The sequence below is a fragment of the Pinus tabuliformis genome, chromosome 1_2 (assembly GCF_031772625.1).
Source record: "Pinus tabuliformis cultivar Carrire ecotype Pingquan chromosome 1_2, CPIR1, whole genome shotgun sequence".
Taxonomy (NCBI): Eukaryota; Viridiplantae; Streptophyta; class Pinopsida; order Pinales; family Pinaceae; genus Pinus; species Pinus tabuliformis.
This window is the reverse complement of record NC_142298.1, coordinates 670,648,599-670,657,650: the sequence shown is the minus strand read 5'-3', so window position 1 is coordinate 670,657,650 and position 9,052 is coordinate 670,648,599.

Below are 9,052 nucleotides of genomic sequence, written 5' to 3'. Positions count from 1 at the left end.
TGCAATTTGTGAGCCAACATTGCCTTATCCGCCAATGTAGAGTAGACCATCTCTCCAGTTTGCTTGTGCAACTCAATCTGGTCCATCGGATGAATGTCTTTGGCAAGGACCTCCAGATTTGTCCTGATGTAGTCAGCTGCTGACTATGCCTGCTGCACTTTAGGCTTAAAGTGGCTCAAGAGTATTTTACCTTCCTTAATGTCATAGGCAGACATTAATCTTTGCTGGTTGGCGGGGGTCATTTTGAGAAATTGATTATAAAGTTGCAACCTCAATGGGTCATTCTGGGCCTTGATGTCCGTGAATGTTCTTTTGATATCAGAACCTTGCTTGCTTTGTAGCCTTGTGGATGAAACTTCCACACTGTGCTGCCTTTCTGGGTCTTGCCTATGAGAGCTGGTAGATGTTTCTATTACCGGGGAGATCTGTGGGTTGGTTGCCCTTTCGCCTCTTAGACTTTCTATGGTTTCCTCAATAATTTCTTCTTCAGGTAGAGGATTTATTCTTTGCCTTTTTGTCCTAGGTTGCTTTGCTAGTCCACTTAGAGGTGTGGTCTCTTCTATGTCCCTTTTCTTGCCCCTTTCCTCATTTAGAGGAGTCTGTAGTGCTGGTATCTCTGGTGCTTTGGTGTGGACAGGAGGAATTTGCCCTTGGCCCTGTTCCTTTGATGTTGTTGGCTGATCTGTCATTATGTGTTGCTCTGTATCCAGCACTTCTTTGCCCTTAGATGTCCCTGCAGCTGGTGTAGTGCATTCTTGGGCAGGTTGCTGTGAAGTTCCAGCAGATGATGTACCTACTTCGGTTTTCTGAGGCAACTTGAAAAATACCCGTCCAAAAGAGTCCAGGTCAAGAGTCTTTTCTAGATTTTTCATAGCTTGTTCCATTTTCTCCTGCTCAGTAAGCTCTTCTATCAATGTGCCCTCTACCCACTCATATTGATTAGCAAATTACTCTATTTCAGGGATCCTACAATGTTTATAGGTTGATAGCCTGTTTTTTACTTTTCTTTCACTGATAAATCCATTTGGGTCATAGGGTACCCACCAAAAACTCTTCTTTAATTTGAGTTGTTCCCCCAACATTTTGTCAGCATCTTCCCATGCTTCCTTTTTGTTAATGATGAAAGGGCCTAACTAGTTTCTTATTTTCAGTTGAGATTTTTTCTTTGCACTGTAAAAGTGAGTCAAATCTGAATTGATAAATTGCCTGAAATATTCTAGAGCAAACAATCTCATAGGCACATATTTGGGCAGCTTATAAGGGCACAACTCACAGCCATATATTCTGATTTCAGTGTGATTCTGGTAGAAGTACCAGTCACCTATTCTGTAGCTTTTGGAGAGTTGTAATTTTTTTGCATATCACCAGAGAGTCTAGGAGGAGGAGTTCTCATTAGCAGAGAGGAGACCGGATGTATAAACAAATCAATGAATTCACAGTAAGTGTAAGGAGAGTTATGGACTTCATGGAAGACTGAGGTCCACAAGATCACAGACCTCCTTTCTCCTTTAGAATCCAATTTTCTGATGGGAAACTGAAAATTTTCTGTTTGGAAATACAGGAACAGATGATATATATAAGAGGTATACTTGAAGACTCATTCTCTATCTAGATTCAAGAGTTGGTCATGGATCTTGTTGGAAATAAAAGTAGCATAGTCATATTTGACAGTAGGGGGCTATCCTGGAGTAAATGTGGACAACAAAACTAGGGTGGTCTCATCAACATATTCACTTGTCTTGAATCCCAAGACATAGGATATCATATCAATGATGAATCTTCCAGCTTTATTGAACCAGACATGTAGAAAGGGAGGTGGGAATTTGGGCTGGCAATCTGGTCTCATAAATGTTTGAGCAATGCGATTTATCTCTGAGTTTGGCATTTTAGGGCCCTGCTCAAGCAAGAATCCCATAGAAAGAGGAGCCAGAGGCTGAATGGGTTTGATGTGTAACATCTCATTTATGGACTCAGGGGTTATATAAAAGAGAACAGTTCCAGATGGACTCTTGACTGCTCTTTGTACAAGTTCATAATTGGCACAACATAAGCGGATTATATCAGGGAAAACATTGACGGAGAGGAGGTAGTACATGGGCAGGTTGGAATCCCATATTCCATAGAGGTCAGAGTTACTTAGGTGATTGTTCCTGATTTCACAAAATGCTTGGAGGTGGTTTTCGTTACCAGTTAAGTCTTGGATTTGAAAATCTCTATCAGCCAGGGGTAACCACTCTAACTCTTTGTGAGGTGCATTGAGGGGAGCAATGTTCAAGGCCACTAGAGCTTCCATTGCTTAGTTTTTTGTGATTTTCAAATTGGAATTTGGGTTTTTTGTAGCAACAGTAGGCAAAACAACAGTTCTGGGGCTTTTCTCTGGGAATTGCAGACCAAAGTCGATTTGAATTTAGCTCACTGGTTGAAATCTACAGAGAAAACGAAATTTGCAGGGGCTTCGGTAAAAATGGGTAAAAGAGCAGTGGTTCTGGTACGCTTATTTGAAGGCAGTACGGTGAATTCAACTAGAATTTGGCTTCTTTGGAAAATTTTGCAAAGAAAATTGAAATTCACAGGGTTCGAAAACTGAATTAAGGTAAATACCTGTTTTTGAAGACGAAATGTGCAGTTTGCAGGTTGCGGGACGAGCTGGAGAACAGGACTATGGACTCTGTTTGGCTGGGTGGCGGACTGTATAGTCGAGCAACTACTTTGGGCGTGGTCTACATGCACCAGTTTTCGCAGAAGAACAAATACAAAATGAGAGAAAACGACATTTCAGGATTTTTTAAACAAAAATTGACTTTACGGGGCTTTTTGGCGCTTTTTAGTTGGGTGACGTCAGCATGATGAAATATTTTGTCGCGTAAAGGGGTACGGAGGCTGACGTTAGCAGATGACGTGGTGATGACATTAGCGGGGGGGTCAGCGGGGGCGGTAAGCGGTTTTGGGCCCGCACCGCTTATCGGCCAAGGTGGTTTTGGGTGGACGGGCCGCGATCATGCCGGGAGGGCGTCGCATGTCCCACGGTACAGCGGGAATACAATCGTTCCCTAGGTGTTAACCTTCGGTGTGGAGGGGTGCCGCGATATGATCGTGGGCCGTCCAATCGGCGGGCCCAGATCTAACAGCTGGCGCTTGCTGGAGGTAGCGGAGAACTATGGTGCGGGGACCCACATATATAAACCATGAATTTAAACACATTGGGGCGCGCTGGTTGGCTGTCGGGGAAATTAAAATGTTAATCAACCAGATGTTGATTAACCTCAAATATATGAGCGCGGGGAGGTTTTTAATGCATTCCGGGTGAATCATTAAACCCTCATCTCTATAGTGTTATGATTATATATTAATCGGGGCGGGATAATAATAAAAATATGGGGTTTTATATATTAATATAGTACGGGAAAAGGGAATGAGCATAGGGATTTAAATAATAAAGTTAAAATGTAATTAATGTGATTCATGAAATGGGAAGCGCTAAGTGATGATCTTAGGCTATAGGGAAAGTAAGGATTTTACACAAGAAATGTGGCTTCTTTTATCCTAAGTAAAAACAGAGTTTCACTTAGTCTTTTTCATGAAATGGAGTGATTTAGGAGCATTGAGCAGATCTCAATATCCTTGGGGGGAGGTTAGTAAGTGTTTTTTGGGAGAAGAGTGAGGGGAAGTTAGACATGCTTCATTTGATCTGTCACCACATAGTTGCCATGGTACTTATGATAGTAATAAGATGAATCACCTTTGAAAAACAAAATTACTGATAAGCCTGCTTCTGCAACATCAAAACTGCCTACCCAGCCTATTATACCTAACATTTTTTCTTCCTTTTTCCTTTAGTGCATTTAAACTAGCAAACCCTTACTCTCTTTTTTTCTTTTAACTGCCATCCTATCTAAGTCTGCCCTTATTTCTCCCAGGGGCTCAGATTTAGCTGTTGAGCTCCTTTACTTTTCTACCTAATTACTAATCTGCCAAGCTTGAATTGTTTGGACAGACTTTGTTCTCTATCTCTAAAACAAGAAATTTAAACATGAACTGGCCAAGATTAAGTTGTTTGGCCATCCATCAACTGTGGTAAGAGTCAACCAACTGTACACCATGAGATTCTTTGCAAAAATAGAACAATAGTGGCATTTTGGACTAGCACACTTTCTTGGTCTTCTTCATTTGGGGTTCATTTCCTTTCTTTTTGACCATTTCCTTCTTTTGCCCTTTGATATTTCTTTTAGGGCATACCCTCTTTTCATTTTTTAACTTTTTTGATTTCTTGTGAATATGGAAAACCTTTGGAACCAGCCAAAGGTATGAACATATTAGATCTCATACATGTCAATCATGAAAAATGACACCTATTGGTATAGGAACCTAACACAGACAACGCAACTCATCCAAACAAACAGAACGGTCATGGAGCATCGCTTGCATGAGCGAGCTCCCAGGCAGCGCAACAAACTATCCGAAGGCGGTTACTCTTATGTCAGAAGAAGGAACCTCCGAACCCATGCTTGCCTAGTCAAGGCATCGAGTTGTTGAAAAGATAGGGAGGATAGATTAAAACACTCCAAGCCTTTGAGAGCTCAACAACATTATAAAAGGCCTATAAATGGCTGAGAGTTAAATGTAGCGAAGGTTCAACTTCTGGAGATTGTTGATACTCTATTCCTTCAAGCTTCTCATCTTCATTCTAGCAATATAAGCTTCTTTTGTTGTTATATGTTCAATGTCCATTTTCTCTTCTGTTCTAAGCTTTCACTTGAACATGTTGTTCATGTTTCTTTTGTGTCTAATGCCAGATAACTATCATCTTATCTCTGCGTTGATAAGTTAAGTTGCAAGTTTCTTTTACTTCCTATAGTTGGCCATTCATATGTGTTTATATATGCGTCTGCTGGTACAGTCGGTATTCTCCATCTATTCATTAAATCTACAAACTATTGAGCATTAGTGGTCTAGGGCCTTGTAAAGCTGAGGGTGTTCATGCATGTCTTGAGTAAAAGTAGAGTTGAAATGGTTATCTGGCTTGATCCAAACCATCATCCACTCCAATAGTTCAAAGAACAATATTGAAGATTATATGTTACCAGGCATCTCCACATTGCAACCTATGAGAGTTTCCTGGAGTGATAACATAGCCTTTTGTCAGTTAAGTTTTGGAGCATTCTAGCTTTGGAGCAAGGAACAGAAAAGTGAACAAAGGAAGGACGAGTAAAAGAAATGAAAGCGAAGAGCAAGCAAGGAAGAGCAAGATCAAGCAAATTCAACAAGAATACTTGCAGGTAACATATTGCATGTGTGATTTCCTAACTGGTTTTGACATGCATGGATTTGCGTGTTGGTATTTAGTTCTCTTGTTATCAGTGGCATGGTCTTGCCAGGTTATGACAATGGTTTTTAGCCTTGCCTTGCCTTTTCCTGGATAGCCATGGTGTGATGGGATTGTTTCTCGGTTTTGAGCTTTGGAATTGTCGGATGGTTTTGGAATCTGGGGCAGAGGTGGTCTCAAGAAATTTCCCAAAGACCTATGAATCCCTTGACCTGTTTTGGCGGGATACACAGTTAGGGCCTAGTGATCTGGTGTGAATTGCGGTAAATCCTAAGAGATAAGGAGACAAAAAATTCTTGAAGGATAGTGGTGGAGCCTGGAGGCATTCCAAGCTTGGTTTGGTTTTGTGATCTTAGTGTCGGTTTTGGTGAGATCACAGTTTTTTGAAGGTGGAGGTGGTTTAGCCTATGGATTCCCTTGGTTGTTTTGGATTGGTTTATCCATGAGATCCCACATTCATGCTTGGAATATGCAATGGGGGTGACTGGTTGAAAGAAATATTTGGTTCAACCATGTCTATGGTCGGGTGTGTTGAAAATAACAACAATAAATGTTAAAAATAACATCAAGAAAAAATCCTAATTTAATTTGTCCTTGAATTAAATTGGGGGTAAAATTATAACTCCACATCTCCTGACAACTTGTAATAGTTAACTAAGTTAATTTGACTTAGTTAGCTCAGTTAATTCGAGTTGAGGGTCTAACTAGAGTCATGTAGAGTGTCTCTTAAAATTAGGAGCACTAGTTGAGTTTATTTTGAGTTGCAATTATTTAATTCGGTCTAGCTAAGTTAAAGTTAGTTACACTAGTTCCAACTGGTGGAAGAATTAGAGGGAGGTCCAGTAGTGGGGTGTAACCTGCTGTAGTGGGGTGTAACATGCAATAGTGGGGTGCTTCCTGTTGAGCAGTGGGGTGTTGCTTAAAGTGCAATGTGGTGTTGCCTACAATGATCAACCAGTAAATTAAAGATTCACTCATAATTAACTCATGCTTGTCAGATCAAAGAAAGACCTAGTTGAGATTGGAGTTCAAGGACAATGAACTATTAGTTGTAAAATCATCTCAATTAAACAGATGGTGCATGCAATCAAAATAAGGCCTAAAATAAATCTTTCCTTAATTAGAAAACTCACTAATTTTAACCATTCAAATTACCTTTAAAAGGAGGAATGAAAGCACAAGTTTAATGATTGTTTTGGTGAGCACAAGTTGGTGAGACCAAGCAATAGGAAGCACAAGTTTGTGCGTGGAGCTTGTGAGAGCAAGGAAGTAGGAGCTTGAAAGGCTAGGAATTTGGCTAAGTATTGGCCAAAGGCAATTAATCAGGTAGAGGATAGAAAATACTTGTGCAGGCTGAGCTCAAGGTTGAGCATAGCATATTGTATTCATCTCGATTCTTTGACTAATGCAATATACAGACAACATGGGTTTTTAGTTGTGGATTTCCCCAGGAAATCATTATGTATTGTGTTGATTGAATTCTTTCTCTTATATGCTTCATGATTTCATCGATCGTTTATTGTTTACGCTGATGAGTAAAGTATATTCAAGTCAATTATTTTAGTACATTACAATTTGCAGTTTGAATCTACAAGGAATTTCTACATGGTATTAGAGCCAGTTTTGTAGGAATTTCTACATGGTATCAGAGCTAGTTTTGTAGGAATTTCTACATGGTATCGAAGCTGAAATCACAATAGAATAGAAGAATTCGACGTTTTCCTTGCAGATTGATGGATCTATAGTTTAGGGAAGATCCGTAAGACCCTATGTGCAGACTTTTTAATGGAGATAGAACGCTGCTAGTGGGAAGATCAGTGAGGCAATGTTTAGTGACATACAAAGGAGCCGTGATCATTGATATTGGTAGATTGAGGAGCATAGAGATTTCCTACGGGGAGATCAATACTCAAAGGGAGTAGCCCTATGGAAGCTAGTTTTCAGGATCTGGGGAGATAAGACTCATTATTGTAGTAGTTGCAACAACAATGTAGAAAGCAAGCAAGAAGGAGCCTTTAACAACAACAGTAGGTGAAGCTCTAGCTTCACAATTCGAACTGGATTTCACTCTCATTTCATGCATGGCAAGCACTGTAATGGGAAGCATGTGGTATCTCGATAACCGTGTCTCGTTCCATGTGAAGAGGAATAAAGATATCTTCAGTGACTTGGAGGTGAAAGACTTCAAGCAGAATATAGAGTTTGGAGATGATGGGAGGTAGAACGACATCAATATAGTTACTTTTTAGAGGGAGTCTGACTCCTCCCTCAGACTCACAGATGTGATATATGTTCTGGGACTAAAGAAGAATCTTGTTTCTGTCGCGGTATTGGAAGACCATGGCTACGATGTGATATTTAGCAAAGGAAAGGTTTTCCTTAGACACATCGCCATGGGACATGTGAAATGAATCAGTATGCAAGTCAAGAACTTGTATGCACTTAAGGTACAATATGCATGCAAAGCCTCGAGGAGCAAGGCAAAGGTTAGAGACTTGGTGGTTGAGAGGGAGCATGAATTACCTCTCAACATGCAGCGTCAGAATCAGTCTCAGCAAGTTGTTAAGAAACCACAATTGGAGAAGCAAATAGGAGACTGTGTGGAGACATCCACTCAAGCATAGACCTCCAGTAGGGGGAATTTTGAGCCAAGTGGGAAGAGGGAGCACATGCAGCCATACCTTCAGGTGAGAGGTGGGGCAATGTGAAGCAATAGTCCCAAGAGTGCATAAATTTGGGCAAGATCCATTGAGGTGTTTTTGTCTCATAGAGCATTACCTTGCTACATGGGCCCACAATATTTAGTAGCAGGAGGATTAATGCCAATTAGATACTAAGAAGTGTAGAGCAGTGTTGATAGCAGAGCAGGAGGCTTGGTAGCAGAGTCAACAACAACATAATTTTCCTAGTAGATAGTTGCAGACACAGTTGATTCAGTTTATTTTGTTTGGATGCTTTTCGGTTGCAGATGTTGCAGTAGCAACAACAAAAGTGACAAGTGTTGCATGCATAACATTCCAAAGGTATTGATTCTAGATAGAGTTGAATTCCTTTCTTGTTGAGAGGTAGTGTTGAAAATAGCAACAAGAAATGTAAAAAATAACATCAAGAAAAAATCATAATTTAATTTGTTCTTCAATTAAATTGGGAATAAAATTGTAACTCCACATCTCATGACAACTTGTAATAGTTAAATATTTTAATTGACTTAGTTAGCTCAGTTAATTCGAGTTGAGGGTCTAACTAGAGTCATGTAGGAGTGTCTCCTACAATTAGGAGCACTAGTTGAGTTTATTTTGAGTTGTAATTATTTAATTTACTTTAACTGAGTTAAAGTTAGTTACACTAGTTCCAACTCATGGAGGAATTAGTGGGAGGTCCAGTAGTGGGGTGTAACCTACAGTAGTGGGGTGTAACATGTAGTAGTGGGGTGCTGACAGTCGAACAATGAGGTGCTGCCTGAAGTGCAGTGTGGTGTTGCCTACAGTGATAAACCAGTAAACTGAAGATTCACTCATAATTAACTCATGTATGTCATATCAAAGAAATACTCAGTTGAGATTGGAGTTCGGGGACAATGTACTATCAGTTGTAAAATCATCTAAATTAAACAGATGGTGCATGCAGTCAGAAGAAGGCCTAAAATAAATCATTCCTTAATTAGAAAACTCACTAATTTTAACCATTCAAATTGCCTTTAAAAGGAGGAATGAAAGCACAAGTTTAATC